The sequence below is a fragment of the Myotis daubentonii genome, chromosome 6 (genome assembly GCF_963259705.1).
Source record: "Myotis daubentonii chromosome 6, mMyoDau2.1, whole genome shotgun sequence".
NCBI lineage: Eukaryota > Metazoa > Chordata > Mammalia > Chiroptera > Vespertilionidae > Myotis > Myotis daubentonii.
The window spans coordinates 32,788,918-32,810,935 of NC_081845.1; positions in this window are offsets into that span (position 1 = coordinate 32,788,918).

The following is a 22,018-nucleotide window of genomic DNA, read 5'->3' on the forward strand; positions in this document are numbered from 1 at the left end:
CCTGGGTAAGCCCCTGCTGGTAATGAAGCATTCATACTCAGACCTCACCTTTCTGGACCTGCCAGGCTGCATTTGCTGGCAGCAGCTCTGAAAGCTTTCCCTGGGAAAATGATGTTTCAAAGGTGCCAATTACAGCACATATGTATTTCACCTTGAGAATTTAAATTGGCAAAGATAATATCATGGGCTGCCCTTAGAGTTTTGATGGGAGGTTCATTTGTACTAAGAGATCTGATCGAAATGCAGTTATTAACAGAGGCTTTGGAAAACAGTGCACGAAAAGCAATAGGGAATTGTTTTTTTAAAAGCATGTCCTAAAGGATCATTTACCAGCTAGCTCTCAGCTAATGTTTAAAGAATAATGGCGTGCAAATAAGCATGTTCTCCTAGAAACCAACTGGATTTGGACTTCCCGATGGAGCATCATCTGTAGATATAAATTAGCTTGTTCTTACCCACCGTGTGGGACACCTAGAGGAGGTTTCTTTCCTTTTGTTCAACACAAGAATCGATCAGAAGGAAAACTGGGAAGCTGAACTTTCTTTTGTAACAGATTTATCTACCGCTGCTGACCACCGTCCTCCTCCTGCTGCTTAGAGCAGCTCGCAGCAAGCTTATGAAGTAGGAAAGTAATGGGTAATAAAATGAATGCACATAGGATGTCTACTGTGGGCCAAGGGTATTATATCTTATTTTATGTAATCCTCACAAAGTCCTTTGAAGTTTGGATTGAAGAAGAAACATTTTTATTTCTATCTTCTCTGGAAGTAATTGAGATTCTGAGATGTCAACTAACTAGTTCAAGTTTGTCTAGATAGGTAAAATTCCAATGCCCTTGTCTCTTTCCATTCATTCACACACACCTATTCTTCTTCTACAAGTACAGGTGTTTCTCTCTGTCTCTGTCCTGTCTCTCTCTCTCCCTGTCTCTCTCTCTCCCTCTCTCTCTCTCTCTGTTTCTGTCTATCTCTCTATCTCTGTCTCCTTATCTCTCTCTCTGTTTCTTTTTGTCTCCCCCTTCTCTCTGTCTCCTCTCCTCTCCTCTCCTCTCCTCTCCTCTCCTCTCCTCTCCTCTCCTCTCCTCTCCTCTCCTCTCCTCTCCTCTCCTCTCCTCTCCTCTCCTCTCCTCTCCCCTTTCCTTCCCTTCCCTTCCTTTCCCTTCCCTTCCCTTCCTTTTCTTTTCTTTTCTTTTCTTTTCTTTTCTTTTCTTTTCTTTTCTTTTCTTTTCTCTTCTCTTCTCTTCTCTTCTCTTCTCTTCTCTTCTCTTCTCTTCTCTTCTTTTCTTTTCTTCTCTTCTCTTCTCTTCTCTTCTCTTCTCTTCTCTTCTCTTCTCTTCTCTTCTCTTCTCTTCTCCTCTTCTCTTCTCTTCTCCTCTTCTCTCTCTCTCTCTCTCTCTCTCTCTCTCTCTCTCTCTCTCTCTCTCTCTCTCTCTCTCTCTCTCTCTCTCTCTCTGTTTCAGGCATATGTGCAAACACTCCTTATCCTTCTGTAAATCCAGACTTCTGCTGTAGTAAGGGGAAACATCTGATAGACTCATTCATATGCCATTGATAGACTTAATATACTGTGCCTTCCTGAGCATTTTAATGTAAAAGGTCAGAAAGAGGATGAAGCTTAGTAGAAAGAATTGCTTTGTAAGTAGATTTTTACAATCTGTAGAGAATGTGGCTTTGGGCCAGAGGCTTTAATCTGAATGCCTCAGATAATCCCATTCAGGAACCCTGCTATCGCCAGCAGCCTCTTCCCCCATTGCTGCTCACTGTCTCCTTAGCATATCTTCATTGCCATTCAGCATACACATCTTGCTTCCCACCTTCCAACCAGTTACACAGGCACTTTTTTGAAGGCAGTTCTGGTATAGGAATCAAAATGGTGGTCAGATTCTTTGCATAATTATGCCAGATTTCTGAAGAAACCTTTTGATTTAAAGTAACCCTTTATTTCACACCCTTCTCTTTGACAAGGGATTCTTCCTTCAGCAAAAGTGTTAATCCACACACCCAATGACCTGGACCTGGGTTGGATTTATGCTCCCTTTTTAACTTTTACTTAAGCAGTCTGACCCAGGTTTTAGATGTTCTGAGACAGACATCCACCTGCCACAACAAAGGGGACAATAAGTGCCCTCTTCCATATGGATGACCCAGTTCTACCATCACAACCCAGGAGTGGCCATCACAAGTAACGGAACCCATTGGTTAGCTATTTTCAGAAATGACAGCTCAGCGGCAATTATGGGAAAAGCAGATCTTTGTTTTCAGCAGACACTTGCCTTCAGAGGGCGGGTGATAGACAGCATCCCAACGGGGCATTTCATTATCTAGGGGTAATGTGTCGGCAGCTAAGTCATTTCGGCATGCTCATTCAGATGCCGCCCCACTCAAAAATACGCTTTCTCCAAGGCCCACATGAAGGTTCCCTGGCACATCAGAGCCACATACTCTTCAATGGCCTTGTCACATCTTCCCTGGGCACAAGCTACAGCATCCTGGGGCATCAAAAGTCCAGAGTGGCTGCTTTCCTGTTATCTCACAGTGTGCCTCGCACAGTGGAGGTGTCCCTCCAGCACCTGATTATCATGGCAGAGCATCATCCTTGACTCCTGCATGTCAGAGACCTGAACCAGCGAGCTCTTTTCTACAACAAATGCAATAGCTCCTGGCTGTGCTCTGCGTTTCAATTCCAAATGTCTGCTCCCATCACATCCTAGCAGAGAGCGAGGTCCCCAGGGACCTGCGACAACATTGGCTACTGACGAATTTTCTCTGTTTCATCAGGTCTGACCGCTAGAAAGCTACACATTCCAAAATGTGTAGCTCCAGCTTCCCATAGCAATGTCTTCACAGAGCTCTGGGCTTAGCATGATGCCCTTAGCTTTGGGCTCCAGTCAGTGTGAGAATGAGCACATGAAGAAAGCCTCTGCATTTCACCGAGCTGCTCTGGAGGGTCCCATCCATTATGCTGGTCAGTGCCTCTTAGAGAATACATGAGAAAGGTCTCTTAAGAGTTCATCAACTAAGATCTTCTGATGAAAAGCTGTGCTCTTAAGAGACCTTTCTGTGCTCCTGTTATTAAGGTAATGAGAGTACGTTAATGCACGATAGTTGCTTTTTTGCCTGAGCAGCCAAAAGCCTGGGGCTGAATTTCCTTCTCTGTGTCAGTGGCTTTCTTTTACTTCATCTTGGGATATAATTACTCCTCCTCTTTATTCTTCTCATTACTTGGCATTTTCCTAGATGCAGAGGTAGACATTATATTGTGTATTCTCACCACACCTAAAAGTATCTATTTATTATTGTTATTTTATAGATGAGGAAAATAAGAAAGAGGGAGATGAAGTGATTTACCCCAGTCAACAAAGTCCCATTAGGAACCTTGTTAGTTATAAACAACAAACAAGGGAATGGGGAAAAGGTGGTGGGTAGTCATAACACACGCTCTGAGTCTAAGTAAAATCTTCCTGCGGTTGTTGTTATTGTTGATGTGACACTGGCCAAGCCACTCATTGTGTTCATAGGCACTTATTCAGGAAACGAGACCCTCTCATGTCAGGTGAGCCATTATGTGGACATGCCTGTGTGAGGACCAAGAAAAATATTTACAATAAGCACTTACCATAGGATTCAAACATCCACATTAAAAGATACAGATCTTGTGTATGTATGTTTTGCCCTATTATTAGGACACAAAATTTAGAAGCCAAGTAATTATAATTTAAGTAATTTGTTTAATACAGTACCTAAAATTACTTACTGCCAGATAAACATTTCCTAAGAAGATCAAAATATACGGTTATTTTACATTTTCCCATTTGGATCCCTTTCAATTTCTGCAGTTTATTAGCTTGCTTCAGCGTCTTTGAGCATTAGTCAACATTTAAAATGTAGGTTTTTATGATTCTGGGGAAAGCAATTGCTTCCAAGGGAGAAAACATTCTGTAAATTACATGTAAATGTTTTTACTTGGATGAGTTCTTTTGCATCTGTGCAGAAGATCATTTTAATTTACACAAGAATGAAGGTTTTCCGTGATTGAATGTAGTATGCATGCTTGTGTATCTAATTTCCACTTCATTTCTACAGGAGTCTAGCAGACACAAGGGGCAGTTTGCTATAATGTAAGCGCTACTTTAAAATAAAATAAAATTATAATAAAAAGCTAAGGATTAGTGTGCCATTTCTAATTATATTCCCGAGCTGTCCCTTGGAGTGGATCAGAGCAGGTCTGAGTCGTGTAATTTGGCATTATGAGGCTCTAAAGATGCAGGCGATAAAGCCTTCATCTGAGGAACGAAACAGACCAGAACTCAGAAATGTGATGGACTAAAAACATCAAACTATCCCCCTTTTCCTTGCTGCTATACCTTTCAGACTACACCCGATTCGTCTTAGGTAGAAACTGTTCTATAAATCATTCCCCTTTCTTTTTTCCCTTAATCTCTGAGATTATATACCCTTTTTCAAAATGGGGTGCTTGAAAATCCAAATGATTATGAAGTTATCGATTAATTCAGTTTCTTCTCTTTGTGACATTAAACCTTTCAGAGAAATAAGCAGTGTCTACTCTCTGTTTATTGACAGTGAAGAGGATGTGACATTTTGACATTAATCAGTTTCTGGGGTGAAGACAAAGGTACAGGTTTTGATGTTCTAATTTTATTGCTCCATTACTGAAAATGTAATAATAAAGGCCACTGAAATGTGCAAATGGTGTGAATATTGGCCTCTTCCCATTTCAGAGCCAAAAGACTTCTTTCCTGTTCATCATATTAAATCTGCATTATTGAATGCCCTAAATTAATTAAAGGTTATTGCTTAAGTTCAAATGCATACACACCAGCTAGTTCTAAGTTTTTAGTCTCAAAAATGTTGCTTCTCTTTATGGCTCCTTTGTTAGGTGCAAGTAAATGTTTAGCATTTTATTTTTACCATCACTTTTTTTTTTAGGAATTTCTTTTCTTTGGCAATCTTGGGAAGTAAAGTTGTAGAATGTCCCCTGGCTTACATCAGGGAGTATCGAGGTTCTGGAGGAGTATGGGCATCTTGCCCAAGATAACTGTTGGCATACCATTCTTAAATGTTCTGGAGGGCCTATACATTTAAGCTGCTATAGTCCCAGATCTGGTGGAGACCCGTGAACACGTGATATGCTTCATTTGCATCTATCAAGATGCCTGCTTCTAAGTGGCTTTGCAGTGGAACAGGTAGGAAGCAAAGGCTAGAAACCCACTCAGGTGTGATTTCCAGCATACCTGCACTTGCACTGTATTTGGAAAGGGCTTCTGTGTTAAGGTATGAAATCCAGGTGCCCCAATCTCTGACATTCCAGTTACTCACTTGCCTGCAGAATCATAATACATCCCATAATTAATAATATCCATTTATCACAAATAGTTTCAGACAAATTTCAAACTCCCTAAAGCTCAGGTTATTGTTGAATATGGACATGTGAAGTCATTCACTTTGAAATAGAAAGAAAGTATATCAGATAAATAAAAACTTTCAACCTCATGTGCATTTCTTTCATAATAGATTTGGCGTTTGTTGGGCCATCTTATCTCAATGGTTTTATATTAGAGGTACAATTATACAAACACTAATAATACCGATTCCCTTTAATTCTGTAATATTTGGGGTTATCTGATAAATACTGAATTGAATGACAATGCCTAAATATTACTGTGTGATTTAACTGTCACCATATTTGCATCATTTGGGAGTCATCATCTTGAAAAGGAAGAGAAACCTTTACTCATTATAGCTTTATTTAATAACTAGAGACCCATGCACGAATTCGTGCATGAGTGGGGTCCCTCGGCCTGGCCTGTGGGATCAGGCTGAAACTGGCTCTCTGACATCCCCCTAGGGATCCCGGATTGTGAGAGGGCACAGGCCAGGTTGAGGGACCCCACTGGTGCACGATTGGAACTGGGGAGGGACCCAAGAGGTTGGCCAGCCAGGGAAGGACAGCAGGAGGGCTCCAGGGTGTGACTGGCCCATCTTGCTCAGTCCCAATTGTCTGGACCCCAGCAGTAAGCTAACCTTCCAGTTGGAGTATTTGCCCCCTGGGTGGTCAGTGCCCATCATAGAGATCAGTTGAGTGGCCTTAGCATATAATTAGCATATTATGCTTTGGTTGGTTGAACGGATGACCAGACACTTAGCATATTAGGCTTTTATTATATAGGATAGGATAGAAGTAATTTTTATCTTTGACAATACTGCTACTAATCTTGGTTTTAAATCAGGATCTAATCCCTAAGACTTAGAAACTTTGAATAACCCTTTAGAAAAGCTTTAAATATCACCTACTGTGCCAATTAATTCCATAAGTCTAATCATCAATATATTTCTTCCTAAAAGTTCTCTGCACTGGATTGTAAGGCATCCTGTATACTGTTGTATAAGCCTGGTAAATCTGAAGAAATTTCAGATACACATAAAAGCTTTGCAACCTTCACTTAATATCAAATTTCATCTTAGTTTGGCCCAACCCTTCATTCTTTAAAAAATAATATAAAATAAGGCTGGATCAAGGTGGCAGTTATAACTCCCTATTTTACCCAAGTTCCTTGAAATAACAAAATTTGTAAGAATTAAGCCTCTGGTAAACAAGAAAGTGTGCCATGAGAGAACCAGAAATTCTGAGGAACTACAAAAAATTTAAAAAACAAACAGGATCAGATCCACAGAGAAAGTAAATTGAAAAAACAACAACAACACGGCTAGATTAAATTCGGGAGAGGACTACCATGGGCATGAATTTTGCAGGGATACACCAACTTCAAGAATGAACACAAGTAATTTGGAATTGCCTTCAAGCAATGACTGTGGTGATTACACAGCTACTGTACTGGGGCTTGGCCAGTGAGCCCTTTTTCATCCTTGGTTTTTGTTACACTGTGGCCAGCCTAAAAGCCTAGATGGTTTCATGGGAAAATTCTACCATATGTTCAAAGACCATATAATTCCTATATTACATCAATAATTCCAAAGAAGAGAAAACATTAGAAAGTTTTCCAACTCATTCTTTAAGGCTAGCGTAACAGAAAAAAAGTACCAGAAAATAAAAATCAAGCCACAATTCAAGCTGATTTGTGAATTTAGATGCAAAAATTCTAAATAAAATACTTGCAAATTAAATCCAGCAATGTATGAGCAAGGGTATTTCCCAGGAATACAATGATGAGTCATCATTGATTATTCACTATATTATAATGTATTGGAAATAATATCACCACCTTAACAGATTTTTAAAATTAAATCCATATGTTCATCTGTATAGATGCCAGAATTGCATTTGATATAATCCAATACCAAATTCTGGACAAAGCAATGAAATATAAAGAGTCAAGCAAATCCAAAAGAAGACAAGAAAAACCCTCAAAGCACACTAAGAAAAGAAAGAAAACTTTATAAAGGGCATTGATTAAGAACAAAACCAAATTTTGAAGGCTATTCTAAGAGTAGAGAAATGTTTTTGTAGCTCACAGCTTCCAAGGTGACCTTTCCCCTCCTGGTGCTTATACTTTGTGTAATCTCCTCCCCTAGAGGGTGGGAGTGACTTGTGACTTGTGTCTAACCAATAGAATATGACAAAAGTTATGGGATGTCACTCTCATGATTATGTTACATTATATGGCAAAAGGGATGGAAAGTCATGCCTGCATCACATTATCCTATATAATAAAAGGCTTATATGCAAAGTGTTCCCTTGGGAGTTCAACTGGGGGACTGGGAGTTCGATCGCTCACTATGATGTGCGCTGACCACCGGGGGGGGGGGGGGCAGCGTGGAACATGGCAGGTGACCAGCAGAGGTGGTGGGGTGCTGAGGGAGCAAGGGAAGGAAGAGGTAGGGAGGCTGGGAGGCCGGGAACTTGATCAGCCCTGATTGCTGGCCAGACCTAGGGACCCTACCCATGCAGGATTTTGTGCACCGGGCATCTAGTGTTATATAAGCCAATTCATTTTCTCTCCCTCTTCTATTGACCTTGATGAAGCAAGCATCCACTTTGTACATCCTATGGAAAGGGCCACATGACAGGGAACTGTGGGTGGCACCTAGGAGCTGAGTAAAACCCCTAGCTAACAGGGAGCAAAAGGTTCTAAAGCTCTCAGCCCTATAGCTATAAGAAAATAAATCCTGTCAACAATTGGAGAAGCTTGGAAATGGATTCTTCTCCAGCTGAGCCAGATGAGGATGTAGCCCAGCAGACACCTTGATTGTAGCTTCTAAGACCTTGATATAGAAAAACCAGCTAAGCCATGCCCAGACTTCTAACCCACATAAACTGTGAGAAAATAAATATGTGCTGTTTTACAAGTGTTGGAAAGGTTGTAGAGAAAAAGGAACCCTAATTCACTGCTGGTAGGAATGTAAACTGGTACAGCCACTATGGAAAATAGTATGGAAGTTCTTCAAAAAATTAAGAGTAGAGTTACCATATGACCTAACAACCCCTCTTCTGGGTATCTACCCAAAAATTTTGAAAACACTTATTTGCAAATATATATGTACTCCATGTTCATTACAGCATTATTCATGATGGCCAAGACATGGAAACAACCAGTGTCCTTCGATAGATGATAGGATAAAGAAAATGTGGTACATATATACAGTGGAATACTACTCACTCATAAGAAAAGATGAAATACTGGTGTTTGTGACAACATGGATGGATCTTGAGAATATCATGCTAAGTGAAATAAACCAGACAGAAAAAGTTAAGAATCATATGATTTCACTTATATGTGGAATATAAAACTGAAAGCAACAAATGAATAAATAAGAAAAACAAATAAACAAAAACTTATAGACACAGACAACAATTTGGTGGTTACCAGAAGTAAGGGGGTAGAGAAATAATAAAGGATTGAGGGGATCAAATATATGGTGATAGAAGGAGATTTGACTTTGGGTGGTAAACACACAATGCAGTATCATAGATTATATACTTGAAATATATAATTTTATTATCCAATATATAAATTATATGTAATACATAATTTTCTTAACCAATGTCACTGCAATAAATGTAATTTTAAAAAAATTAAAAATAAGCTAATTAAAATTTTTTCCAGTAATTAGTAACTAATCAATCTATTATCACTATTAATTTTTTAATGTTTAAAGTATTTTAATGATGTTATTTAGACCATATTAATTTGTATACAATAAACTACATATTTAAAGTATATAATTTGATAAATTTTGACATGTAGATATAAATATAGTAGATGTAGATATAGATAGATAGATAGATAGATAGATAGATAGATAGATAGATAGATGATAGATAGATAGATATAGATATATATGTGAAGCCTCCATAGTAGTCAAGATAAAAAAATAACCATTGCCCCCAAAGTTCTCCTGGCCCCTTTGTAATTCCTCCCTTCTGCTCTCCCCACTCTAATTCCTCATTACCAATCACTGATCTGCTTTCTGTCATTATAAATTAGTTTGCATCTTCAAGAATTCTAGAATATACTCTGTCTTCTTTCACTTGTTATAATTTTTTTTGAGATTCATGTGAGATTATATATTAATAATGTATTCCTCTTTTATTATTGAATAGTGTTTAATTATATAGATATACAGCAATTTGTTTATCTTGGCTATTTGGGTTGCTGGACATTTAGGTTGTTTCCAGTTTGAAGCTATAACAAATAGTTCTGTGAGCAATCATATACAAGCCTTTGTTTAAGTGCATGCTTTCATTTGTCTTGCAGAAATACCTAGGAGCAAAGTAAGTGGATCATATGGTATGTGTATGTTTACATTTTAAGAAAATGCCAAAATGGTTGAACCAATTCTACATTCCCAGTGTGTGTTTTAGCTCCTCCACACCCTTACCAGCACTTGGTACTGTCAATCATTTTAATTGTAGGCATTCTAGTATGCAAGTAGGAATATCTCACTGTGATTTTAATTTGCATATACCTAATGACTATGATATTGGGCATCTTTTTCATGTGCTTATTTTCCATCCATGTATCTTCTTTAGTGATGTGTCTGTTCAAATTCTTTTTCCCTTTTATATTGGATTGTATGTTTTCTTATTACTCAGTTTTGAAAGCTTTAATATATTTTGGATAGGTAAAAGTCTTTGATCCAATCTGTGATTTGCAAATGTTGTCCCCTGTTTGTGGTTTATCTTTCATTGTTTTGCCAGGGTCTTTCAAAGAACATAGTTCTTAATTTTGGTAAAGTTTAGCTTCTCATTTTTTTCTTTTACGATAAGCTTTTGGTGTTGTGTTTGGAAAATCTTTGCCTAGCCCAAAGTCACAAGAATTTTCTTCAGTAATCTGCATTTGTTTATGTAGGTCAAGGTTTCATTCTGTTATTGTTTTCCTTCTGCTTGCAAGACTTTTTAGACATATTTTGTAATGCAGGTCTGTTGGTGATTAGTTATTTCAGCTTTTGTATATCTAAAAACATTTTCATTGAGCCTTAATTTTAAAAGGTATTTTCAAGGGATAAAGAATTCTAGATTGACATTATTATTCTTTAAGTGCTTTTTAAGTTGTTGCTGCAGTGTCTTTTAGCTTGGATTATTTCCAATGAAAAGTGTGCTAATATTCTTATCTCTGTTCTTTGGATGTAATGTCTATTTTCTCTGGCTGTGTTTAAGATTTTCTTCTTATCACTGCTTTTAAGCAATTTGATTATGATGTGCCTTAGTGTCATTGTCTTATTATTTCATGTGCACAGGGTTTACTGGCCTTCTTATATCTGGGGGTCTCTAACGCTATAAATATTTTCATAAGATTAAGAAAGGTTTTGGTCAATTTTTCATCAAATATTTTGTTGGTTCCTTCCCACTCTCCTTACCCTGTGTAGTCAGTGACATGTATTTGATCACTTGAAGTTCTCAGTTCACTGATGCTGTATATTTTTTCTACTCAATTTTACAATTTGTTTAATTTTGAACAATTTCTATTGCTGTGTTTTCATGTTTACTTTTTTTGTCAATGTCTAATCTGAGGTTAATCACATTCATTGTATTTTTATCTCACACATTTTTCATCCTTAGGAATTTTATTTGAGTCTCTTACATATCCTTCCTACCTCCACTTAACATGTTCAGCCTTTCCTCTAGCTTCTCAAACATATAGAACACAGTTGAAATAATTGCTTCAGTGTCCTTGTCTACTAATTCTGAAATCTGTGTTGTTTCTGGGTCAGTTTTGGCTGGCTAATTTTGCTCCTTATTAAGGGTTGTGTTTTCCTGCTTCTTTGCATGCTTATTATTAGATGCCAGACATTCATATAACTCCTGTATTGCTTGAATTCTTACCACAGACTGTCTATATACTTTACTACTTATCCTATATAATAAAACCCTAATATGCAAATTGATCTAAGGGCTGAATGACCTGTGGAACAATTGGTTGCTATGACCCTCACTGAGCGGGCAGCTCCTGCGTTGAGCATCTGCCCCCCGAGAGGGAGGAGACCAGCAGCAGTGATCAGGGGGGCAGGGCTGGCCAGTGGGAAGCACCAGGCTACCAGCCAAGGCAGGTGCCAGCAGGGGGCCCCCCTATCGCTCCACCTGCTGGTTGTCCCACAGATGGCCCTGATTGTCTGCCAGGCCTAAGGACCCTACCCTGTATATTAGGAACAGTCTCTTACATTTAAATATTAAAACTTGGTAAGGCTACTCTAAGACTGAAACAACAGGATGATGCAGAGATGACATGAATGGACTCTGGCTTGCACATTTTGTGGTCAGCCCTGATTCTGACACTTAGAACTGTGTGACAAAGCCAATTACTTAATTTCTCTCTGCTTCACTTCCCCCCCCCCCATAAGATGGGGAAAATGGTATCACTGCCTCAGAAGGATCATGTTATGAACTACTTTTTATAATCAGGGCAAAAAAATGTCGCTGCCCATACAACAGCAAGATACCTTTCACCTGTATGAAAAATATGGTCATTGGTGCATACAGTGGCCTGGATTGCGAGAGGGATGTCTGACTGCCAGTTTAGGCCCGACATCCCCTGAGGGGTCCTGGATTGCGAGAGGATGTAGGCCAGGCTGAGGGCTCTTCCCCGATGCATGAATTTTGTGCACCGGGCCTCTAGTGTGATTATAAAATTAAAACATGGGGAAAACTGAATGCCAAAAGAGAAGAAGAGAGAAAAAAAGAATGGAAACAAGAAAAAATGCAGTTTTGAGATTTATAACTGACTGGTAAAGGTCATGTGGATCTCTTAAAGTCAGTTTACACACTTGTGGTCTGTTTGGGGCCCCATAGGAGATAGAGGAATGTAATGGAATTCTAAGGGCTTTGTAAGCAGTTATTATCCATTTGTGGAAAATAGATTGGGGACTGAATGATGAGATTAAATGTGTAAGAGAAGAAGTTCCTTTTGAGGGTAAGGGGAAGTAAGGCTTTCAAATCTTCAACTGATGGTTAAAGACATGTAATATTACAAAATCTAAGTAAGAAAAGTTAATTTTAAAAATGAGAAATCCATATCAAGACTCATTTAAGCTTTCTTCTCAGCTCTCAGATGAAAGCTCATCAGTTGTAAATTCTCAGTGCTTTCCACAGTGATGGAATTTAAATGAAAACAACAACAGCAAAAATCTGGAGTCTGATAGGAAAGCAGAAGTACGTGGGGTGAGCCTGGTGGCCAGAGAGGTCTCGGAGAGAAGGGGCAGGAGCTAGGCTTCTGTTTGGTCCACTTCTCCTGGCTCCAGCACTCTTTCATATTCTGGGTGTCTATGGAATGTTTAAGCAAGAATTTGTCACTGAGGTAACAGCTCTGTGCAGTGATCAGGATGCTCAGGGCGCTTGACAGCAAGTCTGATCATGCCGTATGGCTAGCCTCAGGGTGACAGGACAGAGGAGTCAGGCTTTCTGCTATTGGTGACACTGGCCCCTGAAACCATCCTCCTTCCCTCCCACCCGCCTTTATAATTCTTGCTCCCCCTTTCTCTCTCCCTCCTTCCTTTCCTCATTCCTTCCTTCCCTTGTTCTTTCAATCTTTTATTCAACTCAAGAATTTATTGAGCAGGTACTGTGTCAGGCATTGTTCTAGGGGAGATGCTGGAAAAGCAGCAGCAAACACAGCAAAGGAAAAACTTTCATGTCAATTAATCCTTCATTGTTGGTCTATTTTCAGAAATCAAACTCCTAAAAATTGCCTACCCTATCAGGGACAGGATATTCTGACCAATTGTGAATTTCAAGCTATGTTTTCCACAGGTATTTGTATTACATGTTGCAAGTGAATTGACATTTTGGTTTATAAACCAAACTCTTATGGTTTAACTTAGTATGTATTAAATTCTTGAGATAGAATTCTGTTTGCATTGACAAAATCCAGATTAGGAACCTATGAATTGAAGTATTACATCCAAAGTTCCACTGCTCTAAAGTTTTGGTTCTCTCTTTGAATGACACATTTCCCCATCCCTGGAAGGCCTAAATAATACCCCAGCTTAGGGAATGGCTCCAGTTATTAATTAGTTAAAAAGTAAAAGATCAGAGAATTTAGCAATGAGGGACAAGATGGGAGAGATGGCACCCTAAAACACAGAGACAGATCCAGGGTGGTCGCCGTTAGAGGCAGACATAGCCTGCTCACACATTTTTAAATTCCTCCAGATTGGATTTAGGTCCTTTCCTGAATTCACTTTAATCTATTGCCACAACTATAATATTCCTTTCTTAGTTTCCAAAAAAATATATGCTATGCCACTTCAATCACTGGTACTTTTTAATAAAAATAATTATCATTTAAAAAGTGTGTGTGTGTGTGTGTGTGTGTGTGTGTGTGTGTGTGTGTGTTAAACCCTCAGTGTGTGGTAGGAATTGCAATCTGTATTTTATATCCTCTGAGGTAGGTACTGTTATCTCATTCTACCTAGGAGGCAACTGAGACTTAGAGAAGTTATATAATTTATCCAAAGTCAATTATTTAACAAATTATGGATCCAGAATTTGAAGCCAGAATCTGATTCTAGAATCCATGTCCTTAACCATTGCACCCATCTGCCTTTCAGTTATTATTACTTAAACTAATCCAAAAATTAATGTGAAACATGGGATGGAGCCCACAAGATTGTCATAAGGATGAAATAGCACAGTAGGTGTAAAGCACTTAGTAGGGCAGTGGCTGTGGATCTATCATCTCTGAATAAGCTCTATTTTTATAACCTCCCTCTTAAATGTGATAGCTTCTACAGGGTAAGTTCTGAGCAGCCTGGAATAGGCTGATACTATTACTTGATCTGTTCTGTGCTTACACTTCTGTTCAGCAGATTGAGTGTATTAATTTTTTTCACATTCAGGTTAAACTGCTGTTCATATTAAATTTATAGTCATCTAAAATTGATTTTTAGAAGATGAATTATTTTTAAGCAGGTCATTTCCATTTTTGTACTTGTAGAGAGGTAATTTTAATGTATTTCTGTCCTAGTCAGTTGAGGGTGATATAGCAAAGTGCCATGGACTGGGTGGCTTATAAATAACAGAAGCTTATTACTCACCGCTCTGGAAGATGGAACTCCAAGATCAGGGTGTCAGGATGGTTGGATTCTGGTGAATTCTTCTGGATCGAAGGTTGCTGACTTCTCTTCGCACCCTCACATGGCAGAGGACAGAGAGGGGAAGCAGTCTCTCTTGTGACTGTTATACGGGCACTAATCCCATTCGAGAGCGCTCTATCTTCATGACCTCATCTAATCCTAATTACCTCCCAAAGGCCCTTCAGCAAATACCATCATATCAGGGAAGGAATTGGGTTTTGAAATGTGAATTTTTGTTGGGACACAAGCATTCAGTACATAACAACTACTTTCTAGTCTTTTCTCTAGATATACATTTACATATATACATAGACATGCATATATACATTTTTGATTAATAACTTCATTTTTCTTAGTGAATATATCATGAATATTTCTCCATGTCATGAAAGATCATTTTAAAACATAATTTTTACTAGCTTCATAGTATTCTATTACATGACTTTACTTTATTTAATCCATCATCAATTGGTGGGCTTTTACCATTTCTCAGGTTTCTGACACCCTGCTTTAAATATTGACTCCTTCTGTCACCTCAATAAATAACTTCAAAATCTGCCCAGTTCCTAATGATACAATCTGCTCCTCAAACTGTTGTTCAAAGATGCTGCAGTATGTCTGTAAGATCTATTGAGGGGAGATGTTATGCTAAGCAATATTTCTGCTTCCTCTAATGCAATTCTTTGGGAAGTGCCATATTAAATACTGCAGAAACATTTATCTCTGAGGATATTAATGTGCATATGAGTTTTTGTATCCCTATGTTCATTGCATTGCTATTTACAATAGTCAAGATTTAGAAGCAGACCAAGAGCCCATCAGTAGATGAGTGGGGGAAAAAAGCTGTGGTACATTTACACAATGGATTACTACTCGTCCGTAAAAAAGAAGGAATACTTACCTTTTGCAACAGCATGGATGGACCTGGAGAATATTATGCTAATAGAAATATGCCAGCCAGAGAAAGACAAATACCATAGGATTTCACCTATATGTGTAATCCAATGAACAAAATAAACTAACAAAGAAAATATAAACCATCTCATAGATTCAGAGAACAGACTGACAGCCGCCAGAGGGGAGAGGGTTGGGGGCTGGGTGAAAGGTGAAGAGATGAACCAAAAATTAAAAAGTTATAACAGATAGCAGCCTGGTGATTACCAGAGGGAAAGATAGGTGGAAAGAGGTAGGAGAGGGTAAAGGGGAAATAAATGGTGATGGAGGAGACTTGACTTGGGGTGGAAGACATATAATATGATATAATATACAGGTATAATATATACAGATGATGTATCATAGAGTTGTGTACCTGAAACCTAAATAATTTTATTATCCAGTGTCCCTCCACTAAATCAATTAAAAAACAACAACAATAGCCTACCTCCAGTACTTGATTTTGTTTGATAAAAAGGAGGAGCTGGGGCCAGCCCTCATCACTGGCCCTGCCTGCCCTTACAGATGCTGAAATGCTCTCCATAATGTATTGTCAATATAGTGGCAAAGTCCTTAACAACTGTGAATATTGCACATGCAACAATAAAACATGATTTTTCTCCCCTGGAAAATGCCCTTGTTACAGCACTCAAAAATGAGTTAAAATGATTTCTTTGTTTCCCCAATGGACCTTTAACTGGAATATATGCCGGGCTTTCTGTAGCTTGCATCCTTATAAATTTATTCTTGTCAGGTCTAGCCATGGATCAGGCTCCCGGAGTGAAATATGAGAATGAAAATGGAAGCAGGATCAGCTGCTGACACATTTGCCAGAGGAATGCAGAGTGAGGGAGACATTGCCAGGCAGAGTGGTGAGCCCAAGAGAGCAAATGGCGGGGGGCATCGCTGCTCCCTTCCTGTCCTGTTTTTCAGATTCTGTTAAAACTGAGCAAATAACTGTAATGAAAGGTTTCATTCTGGTCCCCTGCCTTGGCTTTGCTGCAAACCACACACCCCAACATAATAATAAAAGCACATGGCACCTCAAGATGGGAGATGGAAGTTCGAAGAACTGATGCTGACTGGTGTGACCTTCGTCACATAAGAAAATCAGATTGCCTGTAAGCAATGGGATTTTAGCGTGGAATAAAGCCTTTGCAAGTGGGCAGATACCGTACGCAAGCAGCCACACTAGCCCAGGAATCCAGAACTGGACATATTGACTTCAGAGGGCATTTTGGAAAACAGGACTCCAAAGTCAGGGAGATTTAAAGAGACAGATGACGTTGTACATTAATATTTGCTCAGTAGAGGCAAGAGTGAGTGTTTACATGCAATTGAGCTTTAGCAAATCTATTTTATTTCAAAATGTTTTATTCAAGTTTTACATAACGTCTCTGCAAGTAAAGTGCTCCCCTAGCAAGACCATAACCTGAGGCCTTTGGAGAACATTGTTATTTTCCTTTTTTTTTTGGTATGAAATCCCCAAATAGGTCACATTAACATCTTTGTCCTTTGATTCAATTCTATTTATAGCACTTCTGTTGAGTGCAGTGTGTGGCCCCTAAGGTTTGGTCCCTGTCCTCACTTAGAGTTATAACTGGCACACACTGACATAGGGCTCGAGAGCTCAGAGACAGGACAATTCATTCTACCTGCGGACTTGAAGGAAAGGGATGAAAATGGGGTTTGATCTCAGCCCTGGAAGCAGAGGACGCCCAAGCCCAAGAAAGTGTAAGCTTCTGCAGGAGAGCGAGCCACCTGTCTGGCTGTGGGGAGAAGGTGGGGAGTAGGGAAGAACGAGGAAGAGTGAACCCAGCACCAGAAAGAGTGACAGGTTGCATTTTTTGAAGTAATAGTATTCTTGACATTATAATGAGAGTAGTAAAGATTCTCTTAGCTAAAATATTACATTGAGTTGTTTATCTTCCTGCTGTGGTTAAAAAAAAAAAAAAGGCATTCTTACCATTTGCAACAGCATGGATGGAACTGGAGAGCATTATGCTAAATGAAATAAGCCAGTCAGAGAAAGATAAAAGTCACATGATCTCACTCATTTGTGGAAAATAATGAACAACATAAACTGATGAACAAAAACAGATCCAGAGACAGAGAAGCATCGATCAGACCGTCAAATCTCAGAGGGAAGGTAGGGGAGGGTGAGGATAAGGGAGAGAGATCAACCAACCAATGGACACAGACAACAGGGGGGTGAGGGCATGAGAGGGGGAGTTGGGGGGCAATAGGGAGATAAGGACACATATGTAATACCTTAATCAATAAAAAAATAAATTAAAAAAATCAAAAAAATATTACATTGGGGGTGTTCTTTTTAAAAGCCACTGGAATAACAGAAAAGAATGTTAACAACAAAAAGCACATCACCAGCAGAGTTTGCAGTGTTGGGTTTTGGCCACAACAGCTAAATCTTCATAGCACCAGTCATGAACTATTGATACATGATACACCACAGACAGACTCAATATCATGTGCTCAGTACAGAGGCCAGTCACGAAAATCCTCATGCTGCATGATTCATTTATCTGAATCATCCGGAATGTGCCATAGAAAATAGAAATCTATAAATGCAGAAAGTAGATTAGTGGATGCCTAGGCCTGAGTAGGGGTGAGGAATGATTGCTAATAGGCATGAGTTTTCTTTTTAAAGTGAAAAAATTTCCAAAATGAGATTCTGATGATTAGCTTAGATTATGCTCTATAAATATTCTAGAAATAAATTGCACATTTAAAAGGGGTGAATTTTATGATATATGAATGATATGTCAATAAAGCTATCTTTTAATTTCCTTTTTCAATTGCAGTTGACATTCAATGTTATTTTATATTAGTTTCCAGTGTACTGTGTGGTGGTTAGACAATTATATGTGACAAAGTGATTTCGTCCATAATTCAAGTACCCACCTGGCACCATACACAGTATTACAATATTTCAATAAAACTATTTAAAAATAATCTCCATAGTCATGGTTTCACACATTTAACCACAAGTTTCACAATCTAGGGAAGGAGAAAGATAATCTTTGTGGGTTGTGCCTGACTGGGTGTTGAAATGTGTCCTCAGTGACACTCTGGTCCTTCTTGAGTGCATCACTGGCCTCAGGTCCCTGAGGAGGTTCTGAGCCTCCCTGACTGCCCACAGGGTGCAATGGAAAGAACACTGGCCCAAGGAGAGTGTGGCTCGGGGCAAATATCCTAATCCTCTGGGCCCGAGATTCTCCTCCAGCAAATGGGAATTGGGATTATAAAGAAGCAGCAAGGTGAGGAATGTGCAGGATGCAAGCTGGCTGCTGTCAGGAACCTTCAGAAGATGACATTGACTTGGAGGAGTGATTCCCAGATGGAGGTCTGGTCCTTGGATTGTTGGGCTCTGAATCTTGGTCTTGGCCAGCACACTAAGAGCTGACCATCCTCCCTCCAGAGGTCTACTCTAAGCATGCTCTCTGGACTTTGATTATATGCCTGGTTGCCAATTTTTAAATTTATAGCAAGAATTGTGAATGCCAAGGGGATTAGATGACCATTTCTTTCAGCCAATGCATCCACTCCCTTTAAAAATAAATCTAAATAAATGCCAAATTATGATTGGAAGGTTACTTGGTCAGTACTGACTTCTAATAAGATGAGATTCTGGGCTTTGGTAAAGTAGTGGGTTCATTGCTGAATATAATTCATTTATCTACCTGTAGGACAGGACAGGACAGTTTGTGTGTTTTAATCAAAGTGTCCTCTTCCCAGACGATAGGCGCTTCCTCTCTGAAAAAAGAAACATTTTGCCAACTCACCAGTGACCCCACTACCAAATGACCAGAATCTTAGTGTGTGATGTTCTTCATCCTATTAGCTTATAACCAAATTTTTTCTCTTTTTAATTCTGATCCAGGAAATATTTTATCTCCAAGCTGCCTTTTTTTAAATAATGTGGTCTTATTCATTGTATGTAAATTGTATAGTTTTCCTTTAAGAACATGGAGAGAGCTTTGCTGACACCATATCACCTTATAACAGATAATAATATGGTGTCATATGTACATATGTACATATACATCTATTTTATTATATTCAAACAAATAATATATTAGTATATAGTCAATAATAGAATATGCTGATTGATGATTGTGAAAATTAAATAATATCATGTGTGTTAACAGTGCATTGAAAATCAGAAAGTATTTTCCTCACCAAAGATATTAATGACAAGACAAATCAGATTTTAGGCTATGACCATACAAAACCTAAATGTGCAGGAGTTTTGGAACTTTGGGTTAAGGACCAAATGGAGAAGAGATGATTAACCAAGGTAGATGGTTCAACTGCATGTCTTTGGGCTAGCTCAGGCCCACAGCGTGTTTTTGTAAGGCCTACAGAGTGTTTTTAGATTTTCAATTGATTGCCAACATTTAAAAATTAGAAGAAATTACATAAAAGGACATATTTCCACTTATATTGAGAAAAATAGAGTGTCTGGCAAGGTTAGGGTTATATTCTTGCATGACATCAATGTCAATATGTTTAGAGAAAGTGAGCCCTTCAGAGTGCCCCAAGCCTCATCACTCCCTCTGATCTTACTCCAGCCTCCTCTACTCATTTATATTGGACTGGCATTTGCAAGCATTTGAGTTACACCATACATAGAATAATTTCAGGAGTTCTGGGAATATTGTGTCTTTCAAAAACCTTTTCTGTTTGTCCCTTGATAGTAAAAATTAACTTATAAAGACTAAAGGCTTGTATTCCACAATTAGGTTGAGGAGCTCATACTCCAGAGGTAAATTATTCCCATTAAGTTGCAAAATTGTGGATTTGGGACTCTTCCTGGGCCAAAGTTTTTGCTGCATTGGGAAAGACTATTATGCTCTATTATGCTGAGCTCCTGGGAGACAGGCCAGTGAAGAGAGTCCAGAGAGAGAAGGAACAAGGGAAGCAAGAGGATAGGCAGGAAAAGTTCCCTGCCCCGCTGGTATGACTCAGTGGTTGAGTGTCAACCTATGAACCAGGAGGTCACAGTTTGATTTTATTATTATTTTCATGCTCGGATTACAGGTTTGATCACCAGTAGAGGGCTTGCAGGAGGCAGTCGATCAATGATTCTCTCTCATCATTGATGTTTCTATCTCTCCCTCTCCTTTCCTCTCTGAAAGCAATAAAAATATTTTTTAAAAAAATAGGCAAACCTCCCTCTATCTGATAATATTGTTGAGCTTCATATCTTTTATGACAGACCCAGTCCCCATGAAATATTTTCTTTAATATTTATTGTTGAAAGTATTACATATGCCCATGAAGTATTGGGTCCTAATCCACAGTCCCCAGGAGCTCCAGCAATAAGAATGTGCTGTTGGTTTTGAACCGGCACAGTTGTATACGAGGGAATGATGATAACACCCATAGAGCAAGTCCAAAGTGAAGGTGAACCCCACCCACTTGTCAAGCCCCATAGAGGGTGAATCAAAAGAGAGGGAAGGCTTGCAACACACTGCTTATGTACCCCCAAGTGGCTTGTATAAAACCATGATTATGTTTATTTCTCTGATGTTGCATTGATGAAGGTGTATCTGCGATGATGCATTCTCTGAAACATGCAAGGAATTTGCAAGACCTCACTGGGAAATGAGCCAGTACTTCCTTTTTGGCTTTTGTCATTTTGCTGGAGATGCAAAAGTGAACACACAGGTCATTCATAATGAGCAGTGCTGTGGTAGTAAAACAGCCATTGTAATAAATAGCATTACCTTGGACCATGATGTAGAAGCAGGTGAGATATGAGTAAGGAGGCTTAATGGGTGCTTGGCTGGCAGGTCATCTGACAAAAGGAAATGAAGAATTGTAGTAGTTACCTTAATAATTCTGGAAAAATAGAAACCCTCTCTATTTTCTCACTAATTGTGCCAGTTATCTATGTCATTTTGAATGTAGGCAACTCACCTACTCAAATATTGCAAGCTGACCTATTGCTCGCAGGTCTAAGGATGGAGGGAAGAAAGGTGACTTTTCAGAAGAGATGTAAATGCCACTTGTCATGTTTTTATTATTCTCAAAGGAAAAAAATATTAGTTTGGAAAGTTATTATGAATGCTTTGCTTAACCTAGTTTTCTCTGTTATAGAAAAGAAAACTAGGAATATTTTCATTAACGTAACTAAATTTATTTAAATATGTGGATAGGGTCTCAGTGCTCATATATACATAGAAGAAATAGCATTGATAGCTATGGGATCTGCAGGCAGACCATTAAGGTTCAGATCATAGCTTCACCAACTACTAGCCATATCACTCCGAGCAATTCATTTAACATCTCTGTGCCTCAGTTTCTTCATTTATAAAATGGGACAATGACAGTCCCAACATTATAGCAATGTAATGAATATTAATTAGATTTATATACATAAGGACTTATTTCAGTCTTTAAAAAGTATGAAATCTTGCCGTTTGCAACAACATGGGTAGACCTTCAGGGCATTATGCTAAGTGAAATAAGCCAGACAGAAAAAGACAAATACCATATGATCTCTTATATGTGGA